Source organism: Lissotriton helveticus, chromosome 6 (assembly GCF_964261635.1).
Source record: "Lissotriton helveticus chromosome 6, aLisHel1.1, whole genome shotgun sequence".
NCBI lineage: Eukaryota > Metazoa > Chordata > Amphibia > Caudata > Salamandridae > Lissotriton > Lissotriton helveticus.
This window is the reverse complement of record NC_136067.1, coordinates 774,091,316-774,115,335: the sequence shown is the minus strand read 5'-3', so window position 1 is coordinate 774,115,335 and position 24,020 is coordinate 774,091,316. Positions and strand designations below refer to the sequence as shown.

Here is a 24,020-nt window from a genome sequence, read left to right as displayed (position 1 = left end):
AAGGTGAACAAACTATGCCACTTTCCTTTTCTTTTTTTTACTGTGCCAGCTCTTTAATTAGGCGGCAATTCAATGTGCCTAGCTCATCCTTCTTGGTATTGACTCCACAAGTAACTTGATAACAGGACCTCGTTGGTCAATGTTCGATAAAAGAGGCGTTTTTAAAGTTGATGGAGCAAGAATTCGCACGTAAAGCGTCTTGCTTGATTCAAGAACCTCGCATAACAGTAATAAAATATAACCAACATGTTTGTCTTACTAATTTCCCCTTTATTCTGACATTTTGGGCATCCTAGTGATGCTTGCCTATGTGTTTATTAACCGTAATACATTTGCCACTACAATAGCCGCTGCTTGGCGGGGTTTTCTTCTGCACATGCGTTGGTCACAATCACGTGACGTGACGTACTCGCAGTTCTGGTGGGAATCTTTGCGCTTGCGCATTCGACTTAAGATGGCCGCTATGTGTTCTCACATGCCGAAGCTTGCACTGTCGCTTTCTGCAATCTTGTTCGTTTGCACTAATATTAATGCTATAAGTTAGTATAAAGTAAAGGGAGTCATATAGGGATTCCTGGTATACAGTGTATTCATTTATTTTCTGTGTTGTAATTTGTTTTCCCTTACTTTTTATGTATCGAAATCCGTGGGCATGAGGGATGGGAATACTCCATATTGAACAGCCTTTCTGCGCATGACAGTCTTCTGCCAGTGGATGAACTCTATGGCATTGAACCCTTGCCAACCCGAGGTCCCAGCCAAGATGTGCCTGGGAAGATGCACCTTCGCCTAGCAGAAGAAGCTGAAATGTACTAAATGTATCATAATTCATAGATGCGCTATTGTAATATTGAGACCTATGTCATGGGAACCCCAAATTCAATATGCGGTCCCAAAAGATGCAAATTTGGACTGGTAGAAGTTTGTTCTGGTTGGTGTGTTGACCTGTCCTACTTGAGGACCAATCGAAATTGGGGATTCTTACACTTGCAACATTTGGGGGGTGGTACACTGACCCGAAAACTGTATAACTAGCCTAGGTTTAGCTAGAGAAATTGTCCGACTTGTCCGAATAGCTGACCTGTCACTGACCCAACGCACTCAATAGGTGACTGATACAGAGGGCTGCGGAGCACTCTGTCCGTAATTTCCACAGACCCAAGCGGGGTTTTAAACCTTAAGTGCTGGCGGAGCACTTTGCTGCAGAAATCGATAAACCAATCGGGGTTCTGACTGATAGCTGCAGAGAGGGTGTAGCGCAGGCGTTGCTACCGAACTGCGGGTGCTGGTCTTTCCTTGGTGGTCCTGTCCTGATCCTAATCTGGTTTTCCTGTCCTGTCCTGGGGTGTCCATTCTGCACCTGCTGGCCTACTGGCGACTGCCCTTCCTTGGGGTTTCTCCTGTCCTTAACTGACCCGTGGCCAGGGTTGGTCTTCACACCGTTCTAGGTAAATATAGTGCTGGGAAATCTATTCTGCATCTTTCATTCTTTCCCTTGCTTTAATAAAGACGTACTCTTGCATATTGATTTTCCATGCTTTCTTTGCACCGACAAACTGAAAAGCCATACCTTATAGTTGTTATATTAGCATGTTCCGATTTTCTCACTATCCTTTAAGTGCATTCCTGCATACAGTTCATAATATATAGATGTTCCTTTTTCTTTACCCTCCTTTAGCAAAATAAAGTAATCTGCTCTGAAATATTAGTGTGTTCCACTTTTACCCTCCCTATAGTCACATGTTGCTTTTTAGACTAACTAAATTCTCGTGTTTTGCTCTCTTTTGCCATAGCATACATTTTAGTATGTTCCTTATCTTTCCCCGTCCTTTAGTCACTCCACGTCTAGCTTAAATTCCTGAAATTCTTACTAGCATGGTTCTTGTTTTTACCTTCCTTTAAAATTCTAAATGGTTGGCCTGATTTATTTCCTATATGGATACGTGCTCTTTATAATCTTAGTCATTGACAGTTTAATTGCTGTAAACCTTATGCTTTCTGAAAACGATGAACTTTAGATAAAGGTTTTCTAAACTTTCTGAGTTTGTGGTTATTATATGAGTGCAAACATAGAAAAGGTATTTTGTATTTTGGTGTCTGCCTTTCTTTTACAGCTAGCTCCCTGATCCATTGTGGTCATTAGGTACCCGGAGCAGTGGAATGGTAAGTCGGGTACATTAGAGAATACAATAGGAAGGAACAGGGTTACTGGTAGTAGAGTGCAAGGTTACCCGATTAATAAATATAGTGGATTGAATTTCCATGGGACCAATACGTATATGGTAAAATTATAAGTCGGGTGACCTGCGCGCTCTACCAAAGTGATCCCAAAAGCCTCATGTACTGTCAATAACATGGGAGAGCAAAGAGTGACAGGAAAGAGGTAACAGAGCAAGAGAAAAGCAGACACAGGGAGTCATAATGATATACAATTTAAAATGCTGAATATCATGGATGAAAAAACGTTTTTTTCTCCAATATTTCTTTACTTGTTAACAGTGACATATGAATGAATAGTTAAACTTCTTCACATAGTACGATTTTACATCTCTGGCTATGTAGCAAGTGGTAAAACAAAATCGCAAGCGTGTAAAATACTTCACACCACTAGATGGTGCCCAAGGCCATATTTTGGAAATGTGTAATCATAATCGAATGCATCCAGGAAGTAAAACAAAGAGGGCAGAGTTTCATACGAATTCTTTAATGCTGGAGAATACAAGTCATTCATAAGAAAGGAAGATCTATGGCAAATGTGCATGCCTGCAAGTGTTTTTTTAAGGCGCAAACTGTTGTTCATTTCTGAATTGAAAATGCCATGGCGACATGGATTGAATGCATTTTACACAAAATGTCTTCCAGTCTTTTAACTGAACTGCAACATGTAATCGTTTATTTATTACAGAGTGCAGAAAGAATACTCTTGTCTACATTCTAGGGTCTATAGCTCAACCCGCTGCATAATTACATCCCTTGGACACTAATCCCATGGCACAGCATTCCAAAACCAAAACTAGGTATTTGCCTGCACTGCACATGTGATTAGATACGATGAAGAGACATGCCCTCGCCTCTGACCCCTCCCAGGAGCGCACATAAACATAAACAACCTTGTTAAAGGCACCCGCTGTGCAACGAATGCAGCTGCCACCCTGAGCGCTGCTGCTCGCTCCCGAGAGCAAAACGCTGTGGGAGTGACACATTGGAAAGGAGGTGGAACATGCACCCGCCTTTGGCCATTTGCGAGCTTTCATTATTGAAAGACACACGCAAAGGCCAATCCAATGTGTGGGAGGAGTGAGACCCACATAAATAACTTTGGAGTGCTCACAAGAGGCCTCCCATAGAGCAGAGCATTTGTGGGCTGCACTAACATAACATAAATAACATAACATATAACTAGGCTAGACCTAAAAATAGAGTGGAAAGAAAAAAACATTGGTAAAGCACTGGCTCACCAGCCCTGACATTGAGGTGTCCATTCTTTTTAGATGTATACATGATTAGGCAAAATACAGTCACTCAACAGTGCAAGAGAGCCAATAGCTGAAATCAGCTGACCCGCTCCCCCATCCGGTAAGGTGTGGTGGGTGGAAGCAAAATGTGAATGACAGAGGAAGTGAACAATAGATTAACTGGGCTTCCGAAAGCCCCGCTATGTATGTATATAAGTATGTGTTAGTTAAAAAGCTTTATGCAGGTGTCTGAAAAACACACAAGCACATAGTAAAAACTCATAAAAGTTAATAAAAATATAATTATACAATAAACGAATAAGAAAAATGATGCCCTTTGTCATTTATCTAGGAAATTTGCGAGTTCGTAAGCAGTGAATTAGAGGAGGAGCTACGGTTGCACAGCTCACCCTGTTAAGTGTCAATGTTATTTACATGTCATATAGTAACCATGAAGTCCCATCAATTTATTATTTTGGGGAGGAGGAGAATTCAAATGGATCATCATAAAAATGTAACTTTGTGATGTGGCAAAAGGGTATAAAACCTACCTATCAACAATGTGTAGTCAGTGAATTATATTCATTTTATCATAAAATATTTTGCCCACTGCCCAATGTAACCAATGCCCACGGCAAAGAGCAGGCACTTATCAAAGGGGTGTGCCCTTGCATCAATCATGCCTTGTGCCCAGTCACCCTGCCACCAAAGCCCAGAAGGCATAGCCTAGGGAGCTCTGGTCAGAAGACACTGCTTTTGGTTACATTTTGTACCCCTATTTATGACAAACTTTATTTTTGCATGCTACAGTTCATTACAGGAAAGAACATTTTCTTGTTGTAGGAAGAAGAGGAGTACTACTCTTTCTAAACTATTTTTTTTTTTAACCTGGCTGTTCTTAAACTATTAATACAACAAATCACTAACTGTTTTTTGATATTTTTAATTCCCCACTGTAGATTATGCTTTTATTGTTCATGTCGGCAGCTACACTATTACTTTCATATGAAGGCACAAGAGTCCAAGGATTTAGGCTTTCGGTGACAATGGTCATTGTACAGCCCTAATTTATAAGGAATAAAATACCCTCCGCCATACATTAGAGATACTAGGAGTTAGGAGTTATAGGACTTTATAGAGGAACTCTGCCTTCATCCTTGATACTTTATAGGGTCACGGGCCTCCTCAGTGACTTGCAATATTCTTATGATGTATTGCAGAGGGTATTTTAACCCATATATAATGTACTGTTTAATTTCCCCGAATAAAGATTCCTGCCCCAAGAGACAAAATCCATACAGGGCTTTTTGACGAGCGTATCCTCAGGTCACAACAGAGGCACTGAAAAATACTTTATACTACCCTCCAGCAGGACGACCATCAATCTAAGCTATTACAAATCTTCAGGTCTTCAAAAACCACCAATCAATTAAACCACAGGTGAAAAAACAATGTGCAAAGTTGGCAGGAGGTTGAGCAAAATTGCCCAAAGCAGCTCCACAAAGAAGCCAAGCAGTTGTAACTTCATTAACAACACGGTCTCTACAATGACCACGTCTTAACCACGAATAGCTTTACCACGCATTCCTTTACCACAAACTTTTCTGGTAAAGGCATGCATGGTAAACAGCTATCCATGGCTAAGCATACCACACCCCTTCCTCTCCCCCTGAGCCCTAAATACAGCCCCAAGCTCCTAAAAACTACCCCAAACACCCCACACTCCCTAAAAACGATTCCTAACCCCCACAATCCCTACAAATTACTCCTAACCCCCACCCCCTAAAAACTAGCCCAAACCCACACCCCCTAAAAACTAGCCTGATCCATGCCACCCCCTAAAAACTACCCCGAACCCCCTCCACCCTCTAAAAACTACCCCGACCCCCCACCCCTAAAAACGACCCCAAACTCCTCTTACCTGTCCTGTTCTTTCCGACACGCCTCTCTCCCCGCCCATCCCGATCACTAGACCGACTTTGCCTTAGCCACACATAGCGTGGTTAAGGCAAAGTCATTGTTCAGGCAAGTCGTTATTTGGCTTGCAGGGTTCCATGACTCGTGACTCCGGCCTCATTGTTCCGGATGTTCCCCCACGCCGGTTGTATGTCAGAACAACGAGTTCCTATACAACGTCTTCCTTAACAATGCTGTCTGCACAATGACCGGTTTGTTAAGGAATTTGTTGTATAGGAACTTGTTCCGACATACAAACGGCGTGGGGGCACATCCGGAACAACGTGGCCGGAACTACAAGTTCTGGAATTCCACAAGGCAAACAACAATTTGCCTGAACAACAACTTTGCCTTAACAAAGTGCGTGGTTAAGTCAAAGTCGTTGCTCAGGCAAGTCGTTGTTCAGGCAAGTCGTTGTTCAGTCAAGTTGTTGTTCGGCTTGCGGGGTTCAGGAACTTGTGACTCCTTCCTCTTAGTTCTGGATGTTCCCCAAGCCAAGTACCTGGCTTAGAGTCTATGGTGGTCCCCCTCTTGCAGGCCTGGTGCAAACTTGGTCCTCATTACAAAAGCCACATTCAAATTGCTCTTCTCCACTCTCATCTCGGGTGTATGTATATTGCTAGTGAAAAAACGTGAGCACCAATCCAGTTTTGCAAGGTCTAAAACTTCATAAGTGGCAGCACCTGAGAGCAAATTGAACAGCATTGTGGCAGCTTTTAGATTCCACTGATCAACTAAATTGTATTCAAACTGTTTGGAAAGTTTCATCTGTTTGAGACCAAAATAAACCACATACACGCCAATTTCACACAAAAAACACAAAGCCAAATAGAGAAAAAAAATCACAAATAAAAGGAAAACCTAAAACCGGATGACACGTAAATTTGAATGAAGTAGAGTTGTTTTACCAACGAAACACTAAGCATCCAGCCCGCTACGCGAATATGAAGCTTCAATATTATAATGCTTTTCTTCCTTATTTTATATGCGTTGTCAGGGAGCTCACCTTAAAGTCTATTTGAATTTAGTCTAGTAAACAAAGAATATATTCAAGTATAATTAAAATGGCCTGATTTATTTCCACAGAGCCTAATTCTGGAAAAACAGATGGACAGGACATGGTGTGCACGGCGTTCCTTGAGAGAAAACAAAAAGGCGAAATGTGGAAAGCTTTAACAAGTCTCGGATCATAACTTCGGGCTGCCCTCCAATTCATTGTTTTTCTCCTTTTTTTTGCTCACTGTGCCACTACAGACACCCTTGTACATATTAGGATAAGCCCTCTTCTAAAAGGGAACAAGCAACTTACAGACCATTTTCCTCCTATTTCGGCCTCATTAATGAGCACGGCCCCAAAATCTTGTGCAGGGGTGCAAGAGGCCACAAACAATCAGGGGCTACTGGGCCTGAAACGTGGGGTTGAGGGCGTTTGCACCAGAGTACATCCTGATATGGCTCTGTATACTGGGCCAAGTCCAACCAGTAGCGGCCAATGTGTGAATAGTGTGACAATAAATGTGGGGGAGGGGGGGTGGGAACGGACGGATGGATGACGAGACAAATTTTAAAAAACACACAAAAACACTTGTCTGCCGCATTGTGCTCATCTCCACTGCAGGCACAGGTTCCCAGAGTCGACTGTGACCAATCCTGATGCTGCTTTCATATTGCTGAAAGCAGCATCAGGATTGGCCTGAGCGCCCATTATTTGCGCTCCCAGTTAGAGTGAGAGCCTGTGCCTGCTTCCTCCAACCCGGCAACGCCGCTCGGGTTGGATAGAGCTCCAGTGCAAATGGTGGGTTAGGCATTCTGAGAAGGCCAGCCAGACTGTCATGTACACTGAATAGCAATACAATCACTCCTCTGCCAGCCCTGTCATCTTGTGGCTCCACCCCCAAACCTCGATTTCGAGCGCAAGAATAAAACTGTAATAAACAAGGGTTTATTATCATTTTATTTTTCATTTTATGGGCAGCTGGGGCGACGCTCCTCTGCCACAGCTTTTTGGGGAGTTAGTGTGGGGGTGTTCAAGTTCAGAGTTCAACAATCATATAACTCAATAAATTAGAATCCAGCTTAGTGCTTCTTTCAAAGAAACAAAGGCGATTTAATGAACACTACATAACTGAACAAAACACTACACACCATTATGGTAAAATGTAATTTAGTGTCCTTGGACGCTACTAGGCAGTGCTGCCCTTCTCTCCGTTGTCTCACTCCATCCTCCCAATTCATCCAGGCTCAGTAATCTCTCCCTCTCCATGGTTAAATTGCCCCCCCCCCTCTTTGGGGTAAGAGGTATTAGTGTGATTATGGCTCAAAAGCAGTTACCACTCCCGAAGTTATAGCACTCAGGGCCATATGTATCAACAAACTATTTTGCATTTCCTTAATAGCGAATTTTAAGGAATCGCTATTTAGGAATTGCAAAATGGTATGTATGAAAAATATCGCTATTTTTTAGCGATTCCTTAATATTCCTTATTTGCGAATTCGCATTTTGCAAATTCGCAATTAAGGAATAATTTCCAATGCATTCCTATGGGCCAGAAGGCCCATAGGAATGAATGCAAAATAATTCTCAAATTGCAAATTCGCAATTTGCTAATCGCAATTTGAGAATTATTGCAAGGGTGCAGGGGTGTCTCAAAGACACCCTGCTGCACCCCTGAAAATAACATGTGTGCATATGGCGCACATCATGCCCTATGGGCATGTGTGTGCATCACATGCCACCTTTAAAAATGCCAAATTGTGCATTTTTGGAAGAATTCGCAAGTTACCATCAACTACAAGTTGGTGGTAATTTGCGAATTCTTAACCACAATTCGTAAGCCAAAAATGCTACATACATAGCATTTAAGGAATCGCAAAATTGCGATTCCCTAAATGCTATGGAAAAATAAGGAATCGCACAAGTTTGCAATTCCTTATTTTGGGAATGTTTCATACATCCCAAAACATGCAAAAAGGCCGTTTGCGATTCGCAAAGGCCGAAATTCTGCGAATTTCGGCCTTTGCGAATCACAAAAGGCTTGATACATATGGCCCTTAGTCTTTAATAACTGAGTAGTCTTACCACACGTGGTGAATCAATTCTCGTTGAATCAGTGCAGCCACCCATCTCTCTCTCCTGCACACTGACAGCCTTTATCCTGAGAGATGGCTTGCCAGCTGCAGCTTTATTGCACACCCCCTATGCTGGCTGTGCCCACGCTCTGGCAGTGTTCCTGGCAGGTGTGGAGTCAGGAGTAGTTCGTCAATGCAGTCCCAATCAGACCTCAGATGGATGTAGCAGCAGGCAGGGGCATCAGCGACAGTCGCAGGTGCGCCTGTTCCAGCTGTTCACGGCATAGGTAGATGAAGCCGTGCACAGGCCAGCGACTATAACTACGTACAGGCCAATTACTCTGGGCAGAGGCTGCATCGCCTAGGCCAGTAACTTTTGGGCAGAGGTGGCCACGTACAAGCCGGTTAGTTCTACACAGTAGCGGCCACACACAGACCGATTACTTTTCACAAGTGATCACAGCCCCAGCTGGGCCTCTGCAATCACAGTTTCAATCTATGTGGATCCTGACAGGATTCAACACTTAGAGACTGCAGGCCCAAAAACTCTGAGCTCTAAAGATCGCTCTCCTGAGTCTTTCTCTTCTGAGTACCCCAACCAACACATGGGACATGCTGTATCTTGCTCTTCTAGAAGAGGCACTCCTCTGTAGTATTGGCAGGCTGCTTCCTTCCTTCCCTCAGCTGTCAGGCAGCCTTCTAGGCACTTTAGGACACATACACAGCTGTTTACACAGCTGTTTCAGCAAGAGATCTCGACTCTGGTGTTGCCCCCTCACCTTGGGGAAGCTGGTTGTCCGGCAGACACTAGACCTGGCTTCTCAGCACTCCTAAAAGAACTTTGCGGCGCACTCCCTTCCTTGGCCACAGCGGCCCTGGAACTGAAACAAGTGGGGTAGTGAGGTCCCACTTTATGCACTAAAATCACACTGAAGATGTGTATCCACTGTCTTCAAAACTGGTTGGAGGTCCTTCTCCTTTCCACTGCCCTCTCTAAGCTGCTCCTCTCCAGATACAGCCTAGAGCAACCAAAGCAGAGACACAAAGAAATGTGAGGCTTCTGCACCTGGCTCTCATCTGCCAACTGAACATTCCATCCATCACATTTTGTATAGTTTAATATGTGCTCTACGTGGGATGATTATGACCAGACAAGCAGTAACAGCAGCAGACCACCTTGCATACTTTGATCCGCTACTTTGCACAGAACTGATGGTAGACGCCAGCCCAGTGGGTTTGGGAGCGATACTAGTACAACACAGACCAGGCAAAGAGTCACCGAGGTGCATAGTAGCATATGGAAGCAAGAGCCTGTCTGACATCGAGAGGGTATATTCTCAGCCGGAGAAAGAGAGTCTGGCAGTAGTATGGGCATGTGAGCACTACCACATGTTCATATACGTGAAACCATTCACAATAATAACAGATCACCAGGCACTGGTAACGATCTACGGAAACCCCAATGCAAAAATACCGCCCCGAATAGAGAGGTGGGGAAGAAGACTAATGGACTACAACTTCAAGATCATACACAAACCAGGAAAAGAGCACAACCCGACGGACTACATGTCAAGACACCCTCTGCCGCAAGCACTAGAGGCAACATCAATGGCCGAAGAATATTTGAACTTTGTACTAAAACATAACACTCCGGCATCGATAAAGATGGAAGAATTGAAACAGGAAAAAGCGGGTTCCAACAATGCAAGGGATCAAGATGGTGACAAGACAACAGAGGTGGAGGCATGTTAACAATAACAGCACCCTGGAAAAAGGAGTGATCAAAGAAGAAATGTTGGCGTTCAAAAAGATCCATGAAGAGCTCTCAGAGACCAAAAATGGAATAATGATGAGAGGAACAAGAATCGTGATGCCCAGAGCACTGAGGAAACAGGCGGTGGACCTAGATCATGAATCACACCGAGGGATGGTCACAACAAAGAAAATGCTACGGGAAAAGGTGTGGTTCCCGGGACTAGACAACATGGTAGAAGCCGCAGTCGCACAGTGCCACGTCTGTCAAGTGACAGGGCAGCCGGCCAAGCCCGAACCGTTACAGATGTCAGAGCTTCCAAAGGCAGTGTGGACCGAATTGGCAGCGGATTTCTATGGGTCACTGGAGACAGGAAACTACCTGCTAGTAATAATAGACGTATTTTCCAGATTTCCCATCGTACGGCAAGTGGCGTCAACATCAGCAAACGCGACGCTGCCAGTCATGGATGATTTTTTCGCAGCATGGGGCTCCCCACAAACTTTAAAGACTGACAATGGTCCGCCTTTCTCAGGAGAGGAGTTCAAAAAATTCATGGACTACCTAGGGATCCGCCACTGGAAAATAACACTGCTGTGGCCACAGGCAAATGGCATGGCAGAAAGGTTCATGGGAACGATAAAGAAGGCTGTTCAACGAGCAAAACTCACACAGATATCGATATGGCAAGCCCTGTGTCAGATACTAAGGGACTACAGAAACACTCCTCACAGCTCCACAGGGCGATGCCCCGTGGAGCTAGTGCTAGGCCGCGTGAGCAGGACAAGAATACCGCAGATGGAAGAGACAGCAGCAAAAGAGCGAGGCAGCATCGCCGCCAAGGACGAAGAAGCAAAAGCGAAAATGAAAGCATACGCCGATAAAAGAAGGCATGCCATTCCGGCACAACTAAAAGAAGGAGACACAGTGGTAATGCGGCAAAGACAGCTGAGGAAGTCAGCCCGTTCTCAAAGAATCCGCTGACGGTGACCGAAGTAAGAGGGCCCATGATAACAGCATCAGCAGGGCACTATCACATCACAAGAAACACCTCGCACTTCAAGGGATTGAAGATCAAAGAAGAAGAAAAGCAGGCACCAGTGCTGGAGGAAACTCGACAGGACGAAGGTGCACAAATGGACAACGGAGAGAGACGGCAGAGAAGAGAATGCAAGAGACCAAAGAGACTGATCGAAGAGATGTAATGTGAAGAGGTTCACTTTGAGAATCTCTTCACATTACATCTCTTCGATCAGTCTCTTTGGTCTCTTGCATTCTCGGCGTGACACCCTCCACCAAATAGCAGTGTTGAGTAAGACTAATCAGGAGCTCCTTACCATGCAAAATGCCAAATTAAATTTCTAAAGGAACTCTCTCTGTGTTCCTTTCACATCAGTGTCTAGGTATCCTCTCTCCATCCCACTTCCTCTGTCTGGGAAAACTACCTCTCCTCCATCTGGTACAAAGGCTAGGCCTGTGGTATCAAAATGGAGCCCAGAGGCCTCCATTATTCCGACTCTCTCTCACTTACACCATGTATGTACCACACAGGCTCTACACACATATGTGTACATGGTGTACACAGAGGATGCTCTAGGAACTGAGAAAGTGCAAAGAAGCAAAACTTCACACAAGTAGACCAGTAGGATTCTACTTCAGTGACCCCGATAGAAAGAGTCTGGTCACAACTATTAATTCACAAAACATAGTACGCTGTTTCCACCATTCTACATGCTAAACCCACGACCGGCACAGAGGTCCACTGTCTGTCAATAAGAATGCTTGGTCCACCACTCCAGTTCACAAGACAGGTCCAGTGCCTTACTCAAATCAAGGTGCAGTCCTAAGCCTCAGGCACACACTACAGTAGTGTGACTTGGGGGCCAAAAAAAACAAATCATACCAGATACACTGTCTGACATTCAGAGCAAGGGAACATGATTGTAGACCACGAAGGGACATACCCGTCGCAAAAGATTAAGTACGATAGGTATTTTTTTAAGGCAGTAATACAGCATAATTCTGCACAAAGCACTGCATGAGTGAGGAAAGAAATGAGAGAAGAATTTTTAAAAGACCCAGATTTCACCCACCACTGCAAGGACAAAGGTTTTGAACAGGGATGCTACAAGCCCTAGTTGGGTCAGGGCTCAGACCCTTCGCACCCTGCAAAGAGATGGTAAGAGTGAATACACCTGGTATGCTGCTGCCCTGATAGCACAAGATCAAATAAGCCTGCTGTATGTTACCTTTCTATATGCACCCCTTAGGGCAAGCCCAATAATGTTCCTCCAATCCCTGAGACCATTGCTCTTTCCATTTTTACAGAAGGAAGTATCCTCCTGACCTTCTAGAACTTCCTCCAATACAACCTCCACTTTCGTTATTAGTAGGGAGTGACATGTCAGGGTAAAAAAAAGAGACAAGGTGGTCAAAGGAGACTTTCCCAGTGCAGTGAGGAAAAGTTGAGTCTAGTGATCTCAGCTGAGACATTAAAATCACCCTGTGATTGAAAAGGATGGCTGGAAGTGAGAAGAGCAAGCCCCATAAGTAATAATGGGTAGGGGCTGGTATAAAAAAAAGAAAAGCTGGAAACACTGGATACTCATCCCTCAAGCCACTAAAACCCAACAAGGTTCTAGATCAATGTGCAGATAGCCCTTCAGAGAAAGGTGTACAGAAGGAAGAGCTACTGTGCACACTATACTATTCTAATGCAATTTAAATTTAGCAGCACCAGAAATGAGACTTTGAATTACATAATCCCTTTGCACACTTTATTCAATTCAGTATTGCCCAAGCCGGGGCTTGAAGCGATGGAGATAAAAACTGTTGCAGTGCACACTTTTACTTCTCCCATTTCATGTCAGAGCATTAAGACAGGCATTTAAGCTTGCAAACCTTTTATTCTGGCACTGAAGCCCACCCTCAAACCTGCACCATACGCACAAATGCACTTTCAGGATTCAAGGGTAATATCAGAGGCACCCCGATGTACACGAGCTGTAGAAGAAAAAGGCATGAGGTGGAATTAAAGCGAGGCAACTTTGGTGTTCATCAACCCGACTATTCGTCAGAATCAGTGGTGGGCTTGTAAGAAAAACTTAGGACTCCTGCAGTTGAGTTTTTACAAATTAAGCACTTCAGCCCACCTCTGTTCTTCACAAACCTTATAAACTTAACACTACTACTTGAAAAAACTGCCACTAACTCTTAGTTTTCAACCCTCCCTTTTCGTAATTTTTTTTAATAACCTAAAAACATTCTTCTACCGCCGCAAATTCCTTGGAGACTCAACCGAGCATGCAATTCATCTGGTGGTGTGCACTTATTGCTTTCTGCTTGATTAGCCTTGGGCAAGTGGCCCATTTCGTTGTGTATAAATTGCTGTAACCGCCTAATCAGATATAAAACTAAATAATACATTAAAAAGTATTCAGAGTGTACCATGACCCTGGGGCTGTGTTCTACTTGTTACCGGCTCATTGAAACAGCCAGTACTCGCCAAGCTTTCCTTCCCTTTCAAGCACTAATCCCATTTGACAGTATCAGAGAAACAGTGCTTTAATTAAATGCACACAGTGCCTCACACTTGATTTACCCTGCTTCCAAGTGCTTCATATGTGGGAACTAAGGCATAGAGAGGATATGTAATGTTCCCAGGATTACAAGTTTGGTCAAGTGAAGAAACCAGGATAAGAAGCCAGGGTGGAAAATCAAATCTCTGTAGAATATTTACTCCCATAAACATACCGCAAGACATTGCATGCAGGTAAAATGTTTACAAAGAGGGTGATGTAATAAAACCATAGCCTAGTCAGAACCAATATGATTTTAGGTAATTATGGAGATCGCGGGTATGCAAACTTTAACTGTGAAAGCAGACCTCAAAACTCTACCAGAACAGGTAGAAGAACCTTGAGAGTTTCAGATCCGAGAAGCGGGCTTATGGTCTGGTCCAACATGCTTATCCCTGTCAGACATTTCTTGCCTCCATTCTACAGTGCAAGTAGGGTTCACCCCCCTTAGTTTTAAGTGGGCTTCTTTCATATCTTTGTTTTCGGCATCCAAGGTCAGAGTATCATCCTCTGCACCACACTAAAATTATTAAACTCGAGAAAAATGATTAATAAAGATTTATGAATTGCAGTGCGCATATATTCAGGATTCAAACAGTAGCCTTCTCAGGAAAGGGCATCTCTTTATTGGGACAGGGAGCCAGGCTTTCATTTCCTCGGATGCTTGTTTCCGTTCTGGGAAGGACATGGCTTTTGTAGTTCGGACTGGACTGTTCCCATGGGGCACAGGGTCAGCGCTGATTTGCATATTGCCATTGTCTAACCCAGGGTGGTGTGGAGTGGAAAAACGATGGATTTGGGCCCAGATCTTTGGACTGGGGTGAATGTGTGACATTGATCCACATTCTGTCCATCATTGTTGTGTTTGCAGTTACCGCTCTAAGTGTACTGGGGATGCTCAGACGTGAGTCCCAGGCACTCCACACCACTGGAATCAAGCTAGCCGGGCTGAAGAGAGGTGTTACCTCGAAACCGGGCCGGTCCTCGGATGCTTGTTTCCGTTCTGGGAAGGACATGGCTTTTGTAGTTCGGACTGGACTGTTCCCATGGGGCACAGGGTCAGTGCTGATTTGCATATCGCCATTGTCTAACCCAGGGTGGTGTGGAGTGGAAAAACGATGGATTTGGGCCCAGATCTTTGGACTGGGGTGAATGTGTGACATTGATCCACATTCTGTCCATCATTGTTGTGTTTGCAGTTACCAGGCTTTCATTTCAGCCTCCCAGAAATTTGGACAATTTAGATCCCAATTTGCATAACAACCTCATTCAATATCTGAATCTTGCAGGCTTCCACTGGTGGTGTAGGTCGTCCAACTGAATCCAGAATACGCACTGGGATTACTGATGTAATTTATAGAGGATCACAGATTTTTGATCTGGTGGGAAAGTTAGGATATGAACTCAGAAATCCAAAGTGAGAAGCAACTAAAATAGAGCCCATCATGAGGTGGGTAATTTACTATATAAATGTAATTACAATATAAAACGTGCATGGAGACTCTGCCTTTTGCTTGGATATGGGTTAAGGGCAATGAAGTGGATAGGCGGACCCTTTCCAGATCTGTCACAGCTGGTGTGGTCAAGAAGCTGGGTTCCTCCTCTGTGTTTTTCAAGAAGGAAGCATGGAAGAAGTTCAGGTTCACCATTTCTACATAGGCCAAATGAGGTCAAATGAGGTGAGGTATTCTGGAAGTTTCCATTTAATAGCCAATTGCCTTCTGAGAGATGGAGTCTATGCAAGCGAGCTGCAACAATGGAGGGTATTCCATGTTTTTATTCTTAGGATGGTGCAGGGCTTTAAGTGGGCCGGGTCCTGCCGTTGCTAAGCAGCGGCAGTTCTTAAAAGTAGGTTCTGAGACAGGCCTCTCTAAGGCTCTCCATGTGTGCCTTCACCATCAGAGTGAAAAACAAATCTTACCTCTGGATTAGTACCAGCCTTCACTGCCTCTGATGCAACTTCAAAAAGACTCGTTATAGTTCTTTCACAGTCCCATCATTTCAGAACTGAAGCATTTTCAATATTCTATACAACGAAGCCAAAGCTGTTGCTTATTTATCTTATGCAAGTAACAACCATTGGCAAAGTCCTGGCTTGTTGTAGGTGTAATGTTCCTTGCTGAATTATATATCTGGATGCAATGAAAGAAGCAGCAAAATACCAGTCGGGTGGCACACTATGCTAAGCACAGATTTTTAGTTTGCATATTTTTAAGCCCTGCTCTTAATTACATCGGCCACGCCCCTTTGAGAGACACCCTAGTTTTTTTTATTCCACTTAAAGCCATGGGATGGTGTAGTATATAAAAAAAATCTGAAAACAATTTCTGTTGGGAAAACCATAAAGCAATGACCCACGACGAAACAATGCAGGCAGCCTCTGAAATAGCAGACAAATAATAAGTTGTCATCCAGTCATTGTTCCCACACACTGCGCTTTGTGGCACACGCCACATGCTAGGTCTGAGTCACCGTCAGCTCCAATGTCACATACGCTGGAGTGTGAGTCAGGCAACAGTGAATAAAGCAAGCTGGCACCCTTTATTCTTTCAGTACAGTACGAAGTTGAGATCATGTATCTGTGAACTGCAAAAATGGCATTATGCAGGTATATAGAATGACCTACAGCTAGTGCAGCTGGCCCATGAAACTTTATTGTGAAGTCATGACTAAACTGAATTTGATTTGATTTTCTGTTTATTGTTTTCTTCTTGTCAAAACCATCATGTATCTTCAGGCAATCAGGAACCATAAATGTAACCTCTCTGCTATTTGATGGCTCCTGATAGTCGCCTGGCATAATCGCTGGAAAGAGTTCGAACACTTACCCACAAAATTGATTTAAGCGTTCGAGATTATTATGTCATTAACACAAATTATAGCACGTCTTTATCTTTCAGAGACTTACAGGAAAACTGAAACGAATATTATCAATGAAATTCTACAGTCCAGTGTAAACAAAAGCTTTACTTCCGATTCAGTGTTCGTTATTGTTGGGGAGGCGATGGAGGAGGAACTGCATAAGTATATTACGAGGTACAAATGTAGGCCAAACATGGCACCCAGTCGTCACCGAATTCACCTGACTTAACATTTCACTAATGGATGTAACATAACGGCCAGAGCTGCCTGATTTGGCCCTGGGGAACCAGGTTCGAGTCTCGGGCTCTGCTCAACATCCTGTGACTCAGGGCACATCACTTAATCTTCCCGTGCCTACCAAAAATGAATGTGTCCTTTTGTAATGTAACTGGTGTTCATGTAAAGCGCTCCTTCGGGTCTAGTTTGCGCTATATAAAACTGCATAAAAAAATAGATTTGTTTTTTTAAACATAGGAGCAGAGTAACAGTGCAAGAGATACTCTAGTATTTAATTTAAAAATATCAACATAAAAGAATAGAAGTGTTTGATTTTCGAGAGTCTGGGGGTGTCTTGTTAGTACAGGGTTGATGATTATGGTGAAGTTCTCATAAGGAACCTAACGTCATGAGAGTTCTAAAAGCAGCTATGAAACCAGGACCGGAAAGCCCAGCCGGGCAACAGGCATTTCTCTGTGAGGCTGGAGGGGTGGGGGCCTGTTTTGTGACTGGGGGCCAGTTTTGCAGTAGTGCTGCAATATCAGCCCCCATTAACAAAATCAGCAATGCTTAACCCTTGCCAGGCCCCCAGGCTCTCCCCCCCACACCCAGGCAGGTCTGACCAAATTGCCAGGGCTGCTTTGAGTTCCCATTCTGGCTCGGTATGAAATTACACAGGGGTAACCCTGATAGTGTCCATGAACACAGCAAACCACAGAATGTTGTTGTCCTTTGGTCAGTCAAGCTATAATGAAGCACCCTTTTTAGGTCAAGCCTCAACAGCGCTTTCACTGTCTGCAAGACCTGGTGTATCTCCTCTGTGAGCTTTTGGCACACCCACCGATTGCCATTGGTTGTTATCTGTGTCATTCAGAAATGCTGGCTTGTTATTGGTGCATTTGTGTAAATGTCCTTCCTTTGTGCTTAGGTCCCTCCCTGGCAATTTCACTGGGAGAGTATTTTGGTTGGTCATCACACTGTACAGCGTGAGATGGCCCCTCCTCCGGTATAGGCACTGCAGCCTTATAAAAAGATTGGTTCTCTCGCACGTGGCTGCTCCCAGCTGAGAAGCATTCATGTTTTTTTTAACTTTCCTTCATTAGCTCTATGCTTAATCTATCCTCAAGGCCATCGCAATGCACGATTAACATTGATGAGGGGGCTAAAAACAACACACAATTACATAATTTTTAGGTTAATTTTGGCAGCATGTTTTCTTTGTGTTTGTATGAGACGCGTCAACCTGTACTCTTAATAAATTCACATGGTGACACTTTTCTCGCCTATATGCAAAATACGTTGTGTGTTTTTAGTTCATTTTGTTTGCATTTTAGAACCACTGCGTGCATCTCCATTTGAGCACTATAGCAAGTCTGCCAGTGTTGTTGGACCTTTGTATGTGCCTCTGACCCCGGGCAGCTGAAGTCTATTGTTTTAGATGCGTCTCAACAGCGTACGTCATACAAAAACCACCGAGCTAGAAATCTAAAGCAAAGCAGCGAGCTTGGGGGAGTGCTGGTGAGCTGCTGGCTCCGTCCATCTTAGGCACAGCCAGTGCCCTGTTTTCCCTGGTTGTCAAATTTCATGATTGTTTTTAAAGGAATTCCTCCTCTTTTCTCCTGTTAGCTTCTCTTGTTTTTTGCCTTTCGCTTGATAGGTGATTGGGGCTGAGATGTTAAAGGCTTTTTCAGCTGCAGCAGTCTGTAGTCCTAAAGGGGAGGGGAGGGGTGGGGAATCAAGTGTGTGTTTCTAATAAAATACTACGACAAAGGAATGTGTTTTTTCTTTTGATGTTCTTCATATGCTTAATGACCATGACTTGTAAGGTGAGGATGTGGTTTACGGTGCGTGTTTAAGGAGGTAGCCTGGTTGGTTTTGAGTGAATAACTCCTGTTTGGTCATAAATTCTAGCATCCTCTGTTGGATAAAACTATAAAAGGTTTTGCTCATGTTACTGCTGACTCGAGTCCTCTTCCATGGTATGATTAGATTCTAGGCCACATCCAGGGTGTATCTTGCTCACAACAGCACCCCATGGCCAATCGCTTGCACCATCCACTCACACACACTCCTACCCCACTGCCACTAACTTGACAAGGCAATCCAGATTATCCTATGAGTGTATACAGTTCACTTTATGGCAGTGTTTATCTCCATTCATCATTCGCTGGTAACCATCCGAAACTCAGTAAATGACCACACTAGCGAGTCCATGTTCTTATTCTGCTGAATAATGCTACGTTTTTGTAACAACGGATTTGTAGTGGTCAGCCTGTTTCTACAATTCTTCCTGTGCCCTGCTCGTGAAGTCAAGATCTTGAAGACTACTTTTCATTTACACAGGTGTCCACTTGGATTCTTGTTCTAGGGAATTTTACTGCAAGTCTGTTTTATTTGAGGTTTTTATCGTTAGTTTCTTAACCCATGGAGGTGTTTTTGAGCGGTAATGAGTGGAGTATTTGTTCCATATGTCCCCATGAAACCGTGCTCTTGTTGGCCTCCTCTCTTTTACATTGTTTTTGCTTTAAACAAATATAGTCTTCTGTTTTTGTTTTAATTACTGACTTTTTTTCTGGTTGTTAGCTGTGTTTCTCGTAGGTCATCCATAAGTCCTCCATAACAAAAGTTTTACCATATTGACCACTCTCAGCCAGATGCATCTTAGAGTAACGATTAGGTTAAAACAAGACAATCAAGGATTTATTAGTTCCCATAGATTCAGCATGATGTTTCCAGTCAAGTGTCTCTCACATGTACTACAAGAGAGCACTGCAGAAGCAAAGCTACCCACACAGCTACACGTCACACAACACAACTCCACACATTTTCAAACACCACATAATTAATCACCAAACCGCATAATTTAACCCAACAACACAATTACACAGCAAACCACATACATCCAATCCGCACTATGAAATTCCATATCTTGCTACAAAATACAACTGAATACCACATAATTAAACTCCAATACAAACAACCCCACAGCACGAAATACTATTCCACATAATTCCACTTCATAACACACAATCCCACTCCACATAATTCCAATACACTCAATACCACATAATTACTATCTACATAATTCCACTGCACACCACAAAACATTATTCTACTATACAAGTCAATTCCATAACTAACGATTCCATTGCAACCCACATGATTCCACTCCACACCACCTACATCCACTGCACTCCAAAACAAAACACATGGGTAAAAGACATTGTTGTTTACAATGCCAATAGCTCTAACTCTCTTAAATGCGAGACCAATTGCATTGTAAATGCTTGTTCAACATCTTGAGGTTTGCAGAATACGGCCATTTGCCTAACCGAGATACCGTGAGATGAAGAAATCCCAACCTGAAATCCAACCTGCTTCAGAATCCCTCGTGTCCTGTGTACTTTAGGGTATTCTTCAATTATACCCCATCTTAGGTTTCAGTGTGTACAGTACCTCTTTAATTGCCCTACGTTTTAAAGGATGAGTTTAATCTATTCAAATGAATATATGTACAGTGGCCACGCGCTAAAACAAGAATGTAATCTGTTCATATTTTAGAGCTGTATCAAGAATGTAATCTGTTCATATTTTAGAGCTGTATCATAAATAACCAACAGCTTTCCTCTGTTTTATCTGTTACTCCCTTCATGCCCCCTCCACATCCTCCCTGCACTCTTCCTGCAGACACCAGGAAAATGGGCCAGTACCTGGCTGCCCATTTGACAATGGCTACTGCAAATTGTTTTCAGCTTTGCTGGCTCCTGCACAAGCGCATCTTTTTTAACTAATTCATGGTAAAAGTCTGAGTGAACCCAAAAAAAGTTATCTTTGCAACGGACACTGGCTTAGAAGGTCAAGTATACCCATGGATACGTTTTTTATTTGTTTTTTTTAAAGTCAACCTTTATTGACCACATGTATCAAAAACACAGCCGGGTGCCTACATCCCATCGGGCCGGCACAGCATTATTCAATCGGCAATGCAAAGGATAGCTGGAAGATGTAAACACAGCGATCCGCATACAACCCAGTGGGCCGGCCGCGTCAAGGAAGCAATCAAATCAGGCAGTGGTCAATTCAGGTCGCCGAATGGAAGAACAGAAGCTCCTCAGCCTCCCTCCCCCCACAAATCTATGAGTCACAATAAAGCCACGACTATTACCTAATCACTTATATCCGTTACCAGTCAGATCTCAATCGTTCGCTCTCCACAAAGGTCACCATCCAAGGTGTAGTGCCTCTTCTCCCCCTACTCCTCAAAGATTGCATGTGGTTCCACATCGAAGGACTCCCCCGCCCCTGCAGGATCCCCCTCCACCCTCCTCTCAATGTCCCCCCTTTCTAGGGGCGCCTCCGTCTCCCCGGTATCAGTATGTGCACGGTGGTATGCTCGAAAAGGGCCCCAGATATTTTTAGGACGTGAAGAAGGTGGCATAAGCTCAGCATATGTATTCAGCTGTTCCTGGCAGTATGTAAGATCATTAATCTACCCCAGGGACAGGCTGTGCGCCGTTTCGCCATCAGAAGGATCAGGGAAGCTAACTGTCGTATCTTGGCAGGAAGTTGTTCCGTATAGCCTAAAAGCACGATAAGGGGATCATCGGACACCTGTAGGTCAATCATGTCAGGCAGCACCAGCAGCACCTCCCTCCAATATTCCCGAACAGTTGGGCAGCCCCAGCCTAAATGCCCAAAATCAGCATCCTCAGCCCCGCACCTATCACAACGGGCAGTATCTCGTAAATGAAGCCGGTGTAACCGGGCAGGCGTATAATATAGTCGATGAAGGTATCTGTAATGTATCAGACGTAATAGGCCCACTGTTCCTCTGTGATGGAGATGCCCTGGTCCTCCCCCCACTTCCCCTTAGCCGGAGCAGGGCCCCTTTCCCATTCCCTCTGCGTTGAGCGGTACAACCGCGATACCACGTGCTCTGGGGGAGTTTGTTGCAGAAGATTATGTAGAGGAATCATGAGAGCAGGTTCTAATGGGAAGTCCTGTGTCAGAGAGCGCACGTCTTGCCTGAGCCTAACGTAATAAAAATGCTCCAAAGGGGTGGGGGTATAGGACCCAAAAAACTCCTCACTAGTTTTAAACTTCCCGCTGTGATATAACTGACCCCAAGTGAGACAGGACAGGTTCAGCAGCATGCGTTTGCAACCTCCCTCTGCAGTGACTGGAATATCTTGCCTCCCCTGCAAAGGCGCCAGCGGCGAATAGAGAAGAGGGCATTTCACTTTACATGCGAGGTCGCGCCCGGCGCTGGTCGTGCATTGAGCAGTGGTAACCGCCAAGTGCCTAGGTACTGTAGGCGTACTAAGATATGCTGTACAGGGTGTGGGTGTCATGTATCCATCTTCAATGGCCATGTGGGGCATGTACGGGGGAGGGTGGAGCCAATATGCCCCAAAGTGGGCCTGAGCGCAGACTAAATACAAGTCCACATCCGGGACCTCGAATCCTCCATCCTCAAAGGGCCTAGTCGGGATTTCCCACGCCAGTCTGGGTGGTTTCCCTCCCCATGATAGTTTGATTAGTTGCGTCTTGATGCAGTTAAAAAAGTATCGACTGGGAGCATGGGGAATATTAATAAATAAATAAAAGAGTTTGGGTAGGAGTATCATCTTGATCAATGACACCCTAGCCGCCATGGAAAGAGGCATCGAAATCCACCCAGCTATCTTATCTGTGATGATGTCCAGTGTGCGGCCGTAGTTGGAGCGCATCAACTCCTCCCGACACCTAGAGATCTTAATACCAAGATAAGTAACTGTGTCCCCGCACCATTTCAACGGAAAGTCAGGGAGAAATTTCCCCGTGGAGTCTGTAAGAGGAAAAATTTGAGATTTCTCCCAATTTACATTTACTCCTGATAACTGGCCAAATAGGATGAGCAACCGAAGAATGGGGTTAAGGCTGACCACGGGATTTTGCAGGTAGTGTTAAATCATCTGCATACAAGGAGACAAAAATTTGCCTCTCAGGGTAAATCAGAGCATATTCCCGATAGTGTTGGCGGATTTTCGCCACTAAAGGCTCGATAGCTTTGGCGAAGAGCAGCGGCGACAAGGGCCATCCTCGTCGGGTGCCGCATGTGATAGAAAATGGCGCCAACTGAATATCATTCACCACCACCCTGGCTCGCACCCCCGAGTAAAGCAAGGTGATCCATTCCAGAAAGGGAGTCGGGAACCCCATGCGTTGAAGGACAAACACGAGATGGTCCCACTCCAGGGAGTCGAACGCCTTAGTGGCGTCGAGAAATATCACAGCAGCATTAACGTCCGGGTCTATGTCATGAAGAAGTGCAAAGAGCATTCGCAAATTGTGGGACGTGCCACAAGTGGGCACGAATCCAGACTGGTCCAGAAGAACCAGTGCCATCATAAGGGGACTAACACGATTGGCAATGAGCTTAGCCAGGATTTTCGCATCGGCATTTGTTAAAGAGAGAGGTCTATACAAGTCGCAGGATGTAGGCGATTTACCTGGCTTAGGTATGGAAATAATGCGGGCCTCGAGCATAGAGGGGGGAAGTATGCCACTCTCCCGAGCCTCTTCAAACACGTGTCTTAGCACCGGGATGAGGAGGTGATGAAAGGTTTTATAAAATTCAGCTGGGAGGCTATCCGGGCCCGGGGCCTTCCCAGACTGAAGCTGCATTATGGCTGTAATGATTTCATCGTCTTCGTGATGTCTCAAAAGAAATTCCTTCTGCCCATCCCCCAGCCAGGCTATCGCCGTATCCTCGAAGAAGGGGGTAAAGTCCACTGGCTGTGCTCTATGAGTGTTATACAACCTTTTGTAAAAAAAAAAAAAAATCCACAATCGCAGTCGCATCAGTATGCATTTGCCCGTCCTCCCCCTCAATTTCCAGTACTGTATTCGAGAAGCGTGGGGGCCGAACCAAAGCCGCCAGCCTCTTTCCGGGTCGATCACCCTCTCCGTATTGTCGTGACTTAAAGTATTTTCCCTTGTGATGACCTTTGTCTCTCCATTGTCTCTTGATATTCATCAAGGACGCTACGTAGCTTAGCCTGCAGTGCAGGAGAGAGTCTGCCGCATCTCCGCCTCTATTTGTCCAAGCTCCCCTTCCAGTCGACGTAAGGTAGAACGTATATCTCGCAA

General features: G+C 44.5%; 1 protein-coding gene across 4 annotated transcripts in view; it reads right to left on the bottom strand.

Moving 5' to 3' along the window:
• Positions 1-24,020, bottom strand: part of RRAGD (Ras related GTP binding D) — a 197,754-nt gene that overhangs the window by 96,748 nt on the left and 76,986 nt on the right. The window lies entirely within an intron of this gene.